Genomic DNA, 12,713 nt, shown 5'->3' with positions numbered 1-12,713 from the left:
CCATTGCCACCGTTGCTCCTGCTGATGAGGCTTTGCGGGGAATAATTAGAACCGTATCACCGGCACGTTTTCGCCGGTATTTGAGCCCCCCCACCCTGCAACAATTCTTCTTCGACATTCTTCGGAAGCTTTGGCCATCCCACACATGCGAAGAGTGTTGCTTATTTTGCTCTGAAAACACAAATAAGATGGAGAAGCACTATCAACGACGCAACAAACTACGGCGTGCTACGGCGCGCGGCTCGCTCCTCTCCCATGCGTTCTGCGCAAGGCCGCCACCAGTGGCGCGGCCATCGGCGTGCACGCCGCGTATAGATATCTTTCAGTATTTTTACATACGGCTCGTCTACGCCCTGATTCCGTAATGCCTCTATGACTGCTGAGGCTTCGACAGAGTCAAACGCTTTCTCGTAATCAATGAAAGCTATATATAAAGGTTGGTTATATTCCACACATTTCTCTATCACCTAATTGATAATGTGAATATGGTGTATTGCTGAGTAGCCTTTACGGAATCCTGCCTGGTCCTTTGCTTGACAAAAGTCTAAGGTGCTCCTGATTCTATTTGCGATTACCTTAGTAAATAGTTTGTGGGCAACTGGCAGTAAGCTGCTCGGTCTGTAATTTTTCACGTCTTTGGCTTCCCCTTTCTTATGGATTAGGATTATGTATGCGCTCTTCCAAGATTCCGGTACGCTCGAAATCATAAGGCATTGCGTATACAGGGTGAGCAGTTTTTCTAGAACAATCTTCCCACCATCCTTCAACAAATCTGCTGTTACCTGATCCTCCCAGCTCCTTCCCCCTTTGCATAGCTCCCAAGGCTTTCTTTACTTCTTCCGGAGTTACCTGTGGGATTTAGAATTCCTCTAGGCTATTCTTTCTTCCATTATCGTCGTGGGTGCCACTGGTACTGTATAAATCTCTATAGAACCAGCAGCAAATCGTTCGAAACAACACAATACTTTTTCACTGGTAAGGATGTGTCGGCAAGGCTGGCGACAGTAATTTCGCCTGTGCCACAGTAAACGGATGCACCACAACCCTGAAGAAAGTCAATCCCGAGAATCACATCATGAGTGCACCGCGGTAGTACGAGAAATTCTGTTTTAAGATCTTCTCCTCCGAACAAAACACTTGCAGTACAAATACCAAGGGGAACGAGGCACTCTCCACTGACACCACGAAACGTCACACCACCGTTCCACGGTAACATAACTTTCCGACCCAGCCTCTCTTTGAAAGTTACACTCATGACGGAAACGGTAGCACCAGTATCCACTAATGCTGTTGCAGGTACACTATCAATTAACACACGCACTTTGTTCTTCAACATCATAATAGGCAGAGGAGTATTTCGCATAGACGCAGACTGTCCGGCGACCTTACCTCCATCGGCCGCGCCGGTTGTTTCCCAACGGCGCTGGTGACGTAGCACGTCACCGTGGTGACGGTGAGAGATAGAGATTCTTGTTTGGGAAGGAAAAACATGGGGTAAAGTGCAGCGCAGTAACTGTCTCTCAGATGAGGACACCTCAACCGAGCTGCACAGGGGGGAAGGGATAGAAAAGAGTGGTGGAAGAAAGAGGGAAGGAGCAGCAGCGGTCGAACCGCCGTAGGCGCGGGGAGGGGGCTCAGAGGCGATCAGCTAGGGCAATGTCCTCGGCGAACACCAGAATCGCTCGGAAGAGGCGCTTCTGGCTTGATATGCAGCCCGAGGGGTGCAGTAGATTGTCCACCGTTGCACAGGGAAGGTTGTGTGTACGGTAGACTTTTGCGAGGGCCGCGCGCGCGTTCGAGAAAGTCGGGCACTCACACAGCAAGTGTTCTAACGTAGAACACTACGGCGTTGGCGACTGATCGGGGGCGTCAGGCTGCGGTCTGAAGGTGGTGAGGCACTCCTTCTACTATATTGACGGAAGGTATTCCGGGGTGGCGCGCCTGTGTTGTTTGCAGTACCAGGGTACGTCGGCCAACAGTCGTCATAACTGTCACGTTCAAAATTAGGCCAAGTTGGTGGTGGGCCATACGTTGTTGTCTGTCGGCGCCGGCGACAAAAACGAGCAATGTCTCCTCAGGCGCCACAGCTGTAACACACAGGCGATGCGCGACCGACGTTGTAAGCCTCGGGGTCAACCCTGGGACGCTGCGAATAATAAACGCGATCTTCCGAATTCCGATTCGTGGTGGTAGCTCGACGAGTTCGTTGATCGTGCGTCATATCGTCGGGAAAGGTACGTCGGTGCTGTCGCAGCTGATCCACTCGACAGTCTGCAACGCCTGGCATGGCAGACAATGCGGACACAGCAGATGCATGTTCTTGAGGTTGGTTGGAATTGCAGCCAAGCTGTTCGACATTCGCCCCTTTGGTGCGTCGTTCAAGTTCTTGGCGGACAAATTGCCTTATAGTTGCCGCAAGGTCAAATTGAAAACTGTAGTTGTCATTTTCGTCAACGCTTGCCACCGTTGTGACATTTGCTAACCTGCCGAACTTTGGCGTGATACGGCGCAGCTTCAAGGCCTCAAATGTGCGGCAATGCTTGATGAGGTCGGCGACTGAGGCGAGACTCTCCTTTCCGATTAAATAATTGTAAACATTTTCGGCTATGCCTTCGAGAAGGCGTCCAATCTTGTCCTCTTCGGACATTCAAGGATTGACCGTTCTGAAAAGCTTCAGGATTGCCTCTATGTACTACGTAGTACAGGTCTCACCTGGGACTTGAGCGCGCTGAAGCAATGTCTGCTCCGCCCGCTTCCTTTTCGTGGTGGAATCGCCGAAGCACTCTGTGAGGTGAGTAACGAAGCTGTCCCACGTTGTGCAGGTGTCTGCATGGTTCTCGAAGCAAACTAGCGCAGCGCCTGTGAGGAACAGGACCACATTGTCGAGCTGAGCCGTGGAGTTCCAGCCATTGTACTTGCTCACAAGCTTGTAGTGGGTGAGCCATACCTCCACGTTCTCGCCGAATTTTCCTGAGAAAAGGCGGAGCTCCATCTGATGCATCCAGGCGCCGGTTGTTCGCACTGGAGCAGCCAGAAAAGGCTCTTGGTCGCCGCTGTGGGACATCGGGATCTCAAGTGGTGTTGGAGGCAGTCGAGCGAGGCGTCTGCTCTGGCGTGGCACTTACTGCAGCAGCTCCATCGTCCTGGTCGAAGTACCCCGCACCTCCACCACAAAACTGTTACGGTTAATGTTAAACCGGCTTTATTTGACTGACGAGATTGGTGGTGAAGTCAAGGTGGCATCCCGAGGCTGCACCAGCTAACGTCTTCTTCCTCTTCTGCTCGCCCGGCTCATGCCGTAGCAATATATATATATATATATATATATATATATATATATATATATATATATATATATATATATATATATATTTATATATATATATATATATATACACACACACACACGAGATGAGTCTGAGAAGTTAAGATGGCTGACCACCAACAACCCGCAGCAGCCAGCGTCTCGCGATCTTCTTCTTCCTCTCTTCGTTCATCCTTCCGTAACAATATTTTACCCACTTATCTATCTATCTATCTATCTATCTATCTAAACGGTTTCTCACACACTTCTTTCATTGGGTGGTCCATGCTTTAATGGGTGCATCGGGCTGCATCACTGAAGCAAGCGATTTAGAGACCAACCATCGTAGCAATTTTAGTGTAGGAGTGTGTGCCGTCAATCAACAAACCTCTTTCATGTCATCTTGGGTGGCTGGGTACGTTCCGCTGTTCAATATCAAAAATAGTGCTGCACCGTCTGCCTAACAAAAAAATACGAAACGATGTCTAATAAGGTGAAAAATTCACCGACGATTACGGAATTCCCTAATGAGAAATTTGAGGGCAGCTCTATACGTGTTTTAATTTCACGATATATTGGCTGGCACGGACAATCTGTCCCATGTGGCACGTAGCAAACGGAGCGAAGTGTGAAGCGGCTGCCTCATTAATCGGGAGATGGCTACAGGCAGAGCGTGGCCAATGCGTGGGCGCGATTCACACCAGCCGCCTCAGACAGAGCTTCGCTGATCCAGCGCGTTGTTTTCATACATGGTGTCGTGCGATGCTCTCGCCGCATGCCTACGGTGAACAGACGACAGCGTAGACGGTGTTAAAGCACCTTGATAATTTGAAAGTAGAGACACTCTCCTCCTCACGGCACTTTGCTCCTCGATTCTCCTCGCCCGCCGGCTGCGCACGGCTCGCTTTTCCTCCTGGGCTCCCGCGGATGGGCCGCAGGATTCTATGGAGGCGTGTTATTTCTGGCCTGTTGCGCGCCCCAGTGGGGTTGAAAATTTTTAGAAATGCTATTAGCAGCATCGATAATGCTGGAAGCAACGTTTAAGAGAAGGTTGGTTTTTTCTTAAAGCCATATGGGAACGGGGTATACCGATGTAAAGGGAGCTTTCAGGCGAGTTTTATACTCCAGACAATTTTTCTGCCACATCAGATGCTTTACTTCGTGCGTCTGATCTAGTATTGCTTGTGACACATCTCTTTGTGCGTGGCTTATTAAGCAAAAACCTTAGACCTCTGTTTCAAGGTCCCGTTGTGAGCTACAGAAAATATCACGTGACCGAAGGAAGGCGGGAAGCGAACCAAAGCATGTGCAGCCGCGTATAAGAGATGATTAATGATTAGCAAAGTAATGATTGATTAGTGATCCGATTAAGATGAATTCGGGTGTATTAAGGAGGATTAAGGTGGATTAAAGTCGATGAAGGTGCATTAGGGTGAATCAAGGTGGATTAAGGTGCATAAAGGAGGACTAGGTTGGATTAAGGTCGATGAAGTGGATTAGGGTGGATGGAGGTGCGTTTAGGTGCAGTAAGGACGAACATAGTGGATTAGGGTGGATTAAAGTACATGAAGAAGGATAAGGGTGGATTAAGAAGGATTAAGGTGCATTAAGTGGGATTATGGTGGGCTAGGGTGAATTAAAGTGAATGAAAGAGGATTAATCTTAATCCTTCTTAATGCACTCTAATCAACATTATTTCTTTAATGTGCTCTAATCAACCTTAATCCTCCCTAATCTACAATATGTCATCACTAATGATTAATTAACTTGGGTAATCATTCTCTTATGCAGGGGTGGACATGCTTTGGGACACCTCTGGCATTCCTTGGGCCACGTGAGACTTCCAGTTTACAACGCGACCTTGAAACATAGAGATCTAAAGGCTTTCGCCTTCAAACTTAAAAAAAAAGCTCAATGTTGACTAGCTAACGCTCATCACCTGCAATACCACGGGTATACTTGCCACTATTTTTTTTTTCAGGGCGCAAAGCAGAATCTATAATGCTGCACTTCCGACTGAATAAGAACAGTTACCGACGTGCGAGGTGATGGAGTCACCCCGGAATATTAAGCATACTGAGCACAACCGCCACAAAAACGGTAGTGAGCAGGCCGGAAGAATGAAAAAAAAAAATGCAGCATTACGCGATGCTTTGCTACGAGCTATAAGAAAGACGCCTCACCTCGCAAACAACGCTGTTTTTGGTCGGCACAAAGTTCTTTCGGCCAATGTCATGCAGCCACTGCTTGCTGCGCAAGCCGTCACGCTTTCGCTCTGGTATCATAAAAACGGCATAACCATGTTCAGGCATGTTGCTGCAGTTATATGCGCAAGAGCCCGGCATAGCGCTAGCACATAGAGCAGGAAAGACAGTGTACAACGTTCGCTACGCCCACCTAAAGCGCCGAGCCAGCCGTGCTCAGGAGGAAAATGGCGCGAACGAAAAAGAAAAACACAAGCAAAACTCAAGATCCGCGCGTTTCCAAGGGCAACGGCAGGGAGGCCAATCGCCGTGTAGAAAAACGGGGCAAAATTGGTTGCCGCGGGGGAACGCACAATGGGCGAGGAGGAGGCGAGGAGGTCACGCGGCGGCGGCAGAGTTCCAAAGAGTGTCGCTACTTTCAAATTATCAAGGGATTTTAGACGGTGTTAAAGCCCCTGATAATTTGAAAGTTGCGACACTCTCCTCCTCACGGCGCTTTCCTCCTCGATTCTCCTCGCCCGCCGGCTGCGCACGGCGCGCTTTTCCTCCTGGGCTCCCGCGGACGGGCCGCAGGATTCTATGGTGGCGTGTTATTTTGGGTCAGTTGCGCGCCCCAGTGGGGTTGAAAATTTTGAGAAATGCTAATAACAGCATCGATTTTTCTTAAAGCCGTAAGAACGGGCTATACCGATGTAAAGGGTGCTTTGAGGCGAGTTCTGTACTCCGGACAATTTTTCTGCCACGTGATCTGATGCTTTACTTCGTGCGTCTGATCTAGTATTGCTTCTGACACATCCCTTCGTGTGTGGCTTATTCAGCGAAAGCCTTAGACCTCTGTTTCAAGGTCCCGTTGTGAGCTACAGAAAAATCACGTGACCGAAGGAAGGCGGGAAGCGAACCAAACCATGTGCAGCCGCGTATAAGAGATGATTAATGATTAGCAAAGTAATGATTGATTAGTGATTGAATTAAGATGAATTCGGGTGTATTAAGGTGGATTAAAGTCGATGAAGGTGCATTAAGGTGAATGAAGGTGAATTAAGGTGCATAAAGGAAGACTGGGTTGGACTAAGGTCGATGAAGGTGGATTGGGGTGGATGAAGGTGCGTTTAGGCGCATTAAGGACGATTATAGTGGATTAGGGTGGATTAAAGTGCATGAAGAAGGATAAGGGTGGATTAAGAAGGTATAAGGTACATTAAGGAGGTGAATTAAAGTGAATGAATGAGGATTAGGGTGTAATAAGGAAGATTAGGGTGGACTAAGGTAGATGAATGCGGATTCGGGTGGATTAAGGAGAATTAAGGACGGTTATAGCCGGTTAGGGTAGATTAAAGTGAATGAGGAAGCATTAGGGTTGATTAAGAAGGATTAACGTGCATTAAGGAGGCTTAGAGTAGATTAAGGTCGAAGAAGCTGGATTAGGGTGCATTAAGGAAGTCTCTCGTGGATTATGGTGGATTAAAGCGAATGAAGGAGGATTAAGGTCGATGAACGTGGGTTCGGTGGATTAATGTGCATTAGGAGGATTATGGTAGACTAATCGGTATTAACACTCAATGAACCCTAATACACCTTAGTCCACCCTAATCCACCTAAATCCTCCTTCATCCACCTTAATCCTTATTCATGCACCTTAATACAACTGAATCCTGCTTAATAGTCCCAATCTACATTAATACGCCCTAATCCACCTCTATCAGACCTACTCGCACTCCATGGTCCCTAATCCACCTTAATCTACACTAATCCATCTTAATCGGTCTTAAACCTCCTATATCAACCATAATTCACCTTAATCCAGATGAATAGACCTTTCTTCCTTTATCCATCTTAATCCCCCTAATCCTTGTTCGTGCACCCTAATCGGTCTTAATACCCTTTCATCAGCCCTTCACTTTAATCCACCATAATCTGCCTTAATCCTCCTCCACCCACCTTAATCTTTATTCATGCATCTTAATACTTCTTAATGCACTCTAATCCACCTTCATCTTCTTTAATACACTCTAATCAACCTTAATCCTCCCTAATCTACAATATGTCATCACTAATGATTAATTAACTTGGGTAATCATTCTCTTATGCAGGGGTGGACATGCTTTGGGACACCTCTGGCCTTCCTTGGCTCACGTGATACTTCCAGTTTACAACGCGACCTTGAAACATAGAGATCTAAAGGCTTTCGCCTTAAAACTTCAAAGAAAAAAAATCAATGTTGACTAGCTAACGCTCATCACCTGCAATACCACGGGTATACTTGCCACTAATTCTTTCAGGGCGCAAAGCAGAATCTATAATGCTGCACTTCCGACTGAAGAACAACAGTTAGCGACGTGCGAAGTGATGGAGCCGCCCCAGAATATTAAGCATACTGAGGACAACCGCAACAAAAACGTTGGTGAGCAGGCCGGAAGAATGAAAAAAATGCAGCATTGCGGAATGCTTTGCTACGAGCTATAAGAAAGACGCCTCACCTCGCAAACAACGCTGTTTTTTGTCGGCACAAAGTTCTTTCGGCCAATGTCATGCAGCCACTGCTTCCTGCGCAAGCCGTCACGCTTTCGCTCTGGTATCATAAAAACGGCATAACCATGTTCAGGCATGTTGCTGCAGTTATATGCGCAAGAGCCCGGCATAGCGCTAGCACATAGAGCAGGAAAGACAGTGTACAACGTTCGCTGCGCCCACCTAAAGCGCCGAGCCAGCCGTGCTCAGGAGGAAAATGGCGCGAACGAAAAAGAAAAACACAAGCAAAACTCAAGATCCGCGCGTTTCCAAGGGCAACGGCAGGGAGGCCAATCGTCGTGTAGAAAAACGGGGCAAAATTGGTTGCCGCGGGGGAACGCACAATGGGCGAGGAGGAGGCGAGGAGGTCACGCGGCGGCGGCAGAGTTCAAAGAGTCTCGCTACTGTCAAATCAAGGGACTTTAGAAGGTGTGCTCCTCTGGCGCCATCTCGTAGCGGTCGTTGCAAGTCTTGCGCGGTGCCACCCTTTTCTTCTCACGCTGCACTTCACGTTCGGTTCAATTTCCTCTGCTCGTTCGCTTCGTTACGCCGAAGGAAAACGCCGCCGCTCGTCTCAGAAACGGGCGCCTAAGAACTGCGCTATAGATAAATCATGAGCCATTCCACTCTGTGAAGGGTGGTTGACCCGCGAAGCTATTTAGCACACGACACGGAGGTGACACATAATTTTGAACGAAGATACCAACTTATTGATTGCCTTGATGGGCAGTCATCGTGACAAAAGGTACGCACACTCATTTATTGCGTTGATCGGTGGTCATTATTTCACTTGCAACTGCAATCACATTCTTTCTGACATTCTGGGTGGTCGGTTGGGCAGGATCGGTGTGGCACCGCAAGAGATATGTCTAGAACACGGAACGCGTAAAGCGCTCTCTTTTCGGTACCGACACATCCACATTTAAGTCACCGGCAATGACAACAGGGGTAGTGTCGTCGCAGCTAATTCACGCGAAATGAGTAACCATGAACCTTACGGGACTATGAGTCATTGCATTTTTGCTTGCTTACGGAGATATAAGCCATTGCTCACGGGGTATGAGCCATTGATGATTACATGTTCTCGACATGCTGTTCTGTATGTTGTATGCGTGATTAGAAAGAATTGAAGCACTGTTCGCTTCACTTCGATGAGTGCTTGAAGCTTCTGCCGTACGGTGCTATGAGACATTGCATTTTTTGCTTGCTTAAGGGAGCATGAATGCTTACGGGGGTGTGAGCCATTGATGATGATAGTTTTTGTTCATGGGTAACAAACATTCATGGAACCACCTAGCCATATAGAGCTTCGCTGTAAATCTCAACATTTATCTGGTGCTAGGTGGAATCGAACCCGCTGAATATTTGTTCAGACAAACTTGTCTGAACTTATAATGACAGTTGTATTTGTTTGTTTGTTTTCCATGACAGCCCACCAGCTAATAATTGTTGATTGAATCTGTTGCTTAATGGCGCAAGTGCCAATTATGACCAAAGAGCGCCAGGTCAGGGCTAATAAATGTTAAAGGTTATCGAATGGCGCGAGACGCACCTGCATCTATCAGAACATTCTCGATTCTTGCAACCAATTTCACCTGATGTCTGTGTTTTCTCCGAACCTTCTGTAATCATATAGAATTCGGGACGCGACTGGTGTTCTATACATCGGCCACAACGGACGGCCAGTCGATGACCAGTTCAGAAAGTATGCGCTAAATGCTAAGAAAAAAACTGACACACTCCTATCGCTCCGGAGCACTCGCGTACGTAATGCATTGAAAAGACCGTATTTCAATGACGTCATCCGCACTTTGCCTACGCAGCACCCATTAAGTGGCCCCTTCTTTCACCAAACATGAACAAGATGTCTCATCCAGTTCACGGAGGACACCTGGTGAAAGCTATATAACGTCCGGAAAAAGAAATGACAGTCACAAAGGTATCCTTGTGTAAGATCAAGAAGAAGAAGGGTTAACCGAGGGCCCGATTTTTATTAATCATATCATGAGAACATACGAGCAAGGCCTACACCGACAAGCGCCTCAAGTTCCCCAATAATGATAATCGTATTAAAGCGATCAGAGTGAGTGTCCGAAAAGCTCAGATCACACAAAAAGAACGAACAATCAGGTACACGAAATGTATTGTACGAGGTAAAAGTAATGCACGCAGTACTTAAAGCAGGAAGTAGTACGTGCTCTATAGCTAAAGAACTGTCCAAACATTTCAGTGCGCGTGCTCAAATACGAAGACGCACATTAATGATCTGTACTGCATCATTCTGGCTTTAGCAGACATCAAGACATCAATTTAGTCATTTATTTTGTATACATCTTTGTGCACGTATATGTGAATGTGTTGTCTAATGTTAAGTCTGCAGAGAGACTGCACTCCGCCGTCTGCTGTATCGCTTATGTCATGCAAGGAAACAAATGGACCAATCACTTGTCCTTATACTTCTCATTACTGAACTTCAACCAGTATCGAGTGGGGCATTAAGAGAAGCAAAAGATTTTGCTGAACAAATAATGTTTATCGGTCGGTCGGTCGGTCGGTCGGTCGGTCGGTCGGTCGGTCGGTCGGTCGGTCGGTCGGTCGGTCGGTCGGTCGGTCGGTCGGTCGGTCGGTCGGTCGGTCGGTCGGTCGGTCGGTCGGTCGGTCGGTAGGTCGGTCTGTAGGTCGGTCGGTCGGTCAGAACTATGATTTGTTTTATGCAGGCGATACGCATACAAAAGCCTCTTCGATCCAGCCACAGTTCTCGTCAGGTATGAGCATCGGGTACGACCAGAACCCTGCAGCCCTCGACTCTACGAGCGAGCCATGGATTAGGCGACAGGCACTGGCAGTCCAAAGAGCTATCATGTCGCGCCCCCCTTGGAACTCCTCGGACAGACGAAACTTTGGTGATGCTCCGCGGATCGTAAGTGTCCTTGCTGTACCTACGGCAAAAAAAAAAAATGCTAGGCTGATAACGCCAGAGCTGCGACCGGCTTAAACCTTTCTACCGCATTTCTAACACTGAAGAGAGGCATAACCCCGCACAACCCCAAACGAACTTCGACTTGGAGCACTTACTTCACTCCGCCGGCTTGGGCAAAGCACCGCCCTGCTGCTGAAGACGTACGCTACGCTTCTCAAGAATTGCTCCTATGTCCTTTGCCGCAGTTCATGCATTGTCGCCAGTAACGGTAATCAATACGAAACTCTTCAGTGTCGTTGCAAAAGTGCGAGTTTGCTTAGCCTACAGAAATTATTATTAGGCGGTGGAGTATCTCCGCCAACAAAGTCAGCCAAGGGACATAGTTGCAGCCAGCTGACTGCTTTGACAATTTAGGATCTGCATTTAAGTTAGCTACATTATCGCCACTTGTATGGAGCTCTAAGTAGCTCAGAACTTGAATTCTCGGTGTGCGACTCGCTGCCTCCTTGAAATGTTGCAGACTAGTATATTTTCGCGACTAGGTAAAGTATCTAACATTATTGGAGTTTCCAGAAGCTTGCAAACCAACGTGCTTATGGAAGTGTGCGTGCCAGCTGCCCAAGATATTTTATTTAGCACGAAGTATCACTTCATAAACGTCATCGACATTCTTTAATCCGTGTTATCACAATGTTCACTAAATGATATTTGCCACAATTCATAAGTGACATGCAAGGCAGTAGGTCTGGTGCACAGCACGAGAAGACTGTCTAACCCTGTAAGTGGCCACTTCACATTCTTGTAGAGTGTCATCGTGCACCGCCTACAGGATATGTTTCACAGAAAAACTTTGACAAGGTCAATGCGCATTCTTGAGAAAGCATCTCAATGCACGTGAAAAAAGTCACAGGCCTGCTCGGCACACGCAGCACACGGAGAAAAAATAGGAGCGCTCGAGCAACTGATATTTATGGCAAATTTCCGTCTTTATATATATATAAACTAGCAGACAGGGGGTTTACCGAGGGGCCCAATTTGTATTAATCATTTCATAGGAAGCCAACAAACAAAAACACCAAGGACAACACAGGGGAAATTACTTGTGCCCACTATTTGAAATAAAGAAATTATAAATAATAGAGTTAAAAGTGAATGAAAAAAAACTGATTTCCGCAACTGGGGAACGATCCCACGTCCTTCGCATTACGCGTGCGTTCAGTTCTATTAATTTACAATTTCTTTATGTGAATTAGTGAGTACAAGCAATTTCCCCTGTGTGTTCCGTGCTGTCTTTCTTTGATGCCTTCTTCTGATACATATTGACACGTGTACTTATATTTATCGGGCGACCACGTTTCGCCGCCTAACAAATCTTATCGCACAGCGCGGGACGCGCTTGCATGTATCCGAAGTTTCTGGAAAGTTATCGATGCTTCTATCCGCAGTCTGTTGTCGCCGAACCTTGTGTTATCTGATTTATTCGCCTGACGCGAACGGTGTAGAATTTTGTGGAAGGCACGCGGGTCCCAACGATTAGTCTGGAACATTCGACGATTCTGTATAGAAGCCGACGCGCTTGACCCGCTGATCAATTTCCGACGATCGCCGACTGTATTCGCCGCTTTCGTTGTGCTGTAAGTGTAGCCTATTTTGTGGGCACAAGTTCGCCCAATAAAAGTTAGTTTTCTCGTTCACAGTATTGCTACTGTGTTCTTCTACGTCACCACCACGTGACATCTGGTGGAGGTGCTGCGTACGTTCATGTACCGGACGCCCC

At 47.3% G+C, this 12,713-nt stretch overlaps 1 long non-coding RNA gene across 1 annotated transcript in view; it reads left to right on the top strand.

Moving 5' to 3' along the window:
• LOC129383639 (uncharacterized) overlaps positions 1–11,103 on the top strand; it is a 40,272-nt gene extending 29,169 nt beyond the window's left edge. Inside the window, exon 3 of the long non-coding RNA XR_008611497.1 lies at positions 10,734–11,103. This is a non-coding gene — a long non-coding RNA (uncharacterized lncRNA). The remainder of the gene's footprint in view (positions 1–10,733) is intronic.
• The last annotated feature ends 1,610 nt before the right edge of the window (positions 11,104–12,713 follow it).

Source organism: Dermacentor andersoni, chromosome 8 (assembly GCF_023375885.2).
Source record: "Dermacentor andersoni chromosome 8, qqDerAnde1_hic_scaffold, whole genome shotgun sequence".
Lineage (NCBI taxonomy): Eukaryota > Metazoa > Arthropoda > Arachnida > Ixodida > Ixodidae > Dermacentor > Dermacentor andersoni.
The sequence above is the reverse complement of the archived record's forward strand: the minus strand, read 5'-3'. Positions and strand labels throughout refer to the sequence as shown.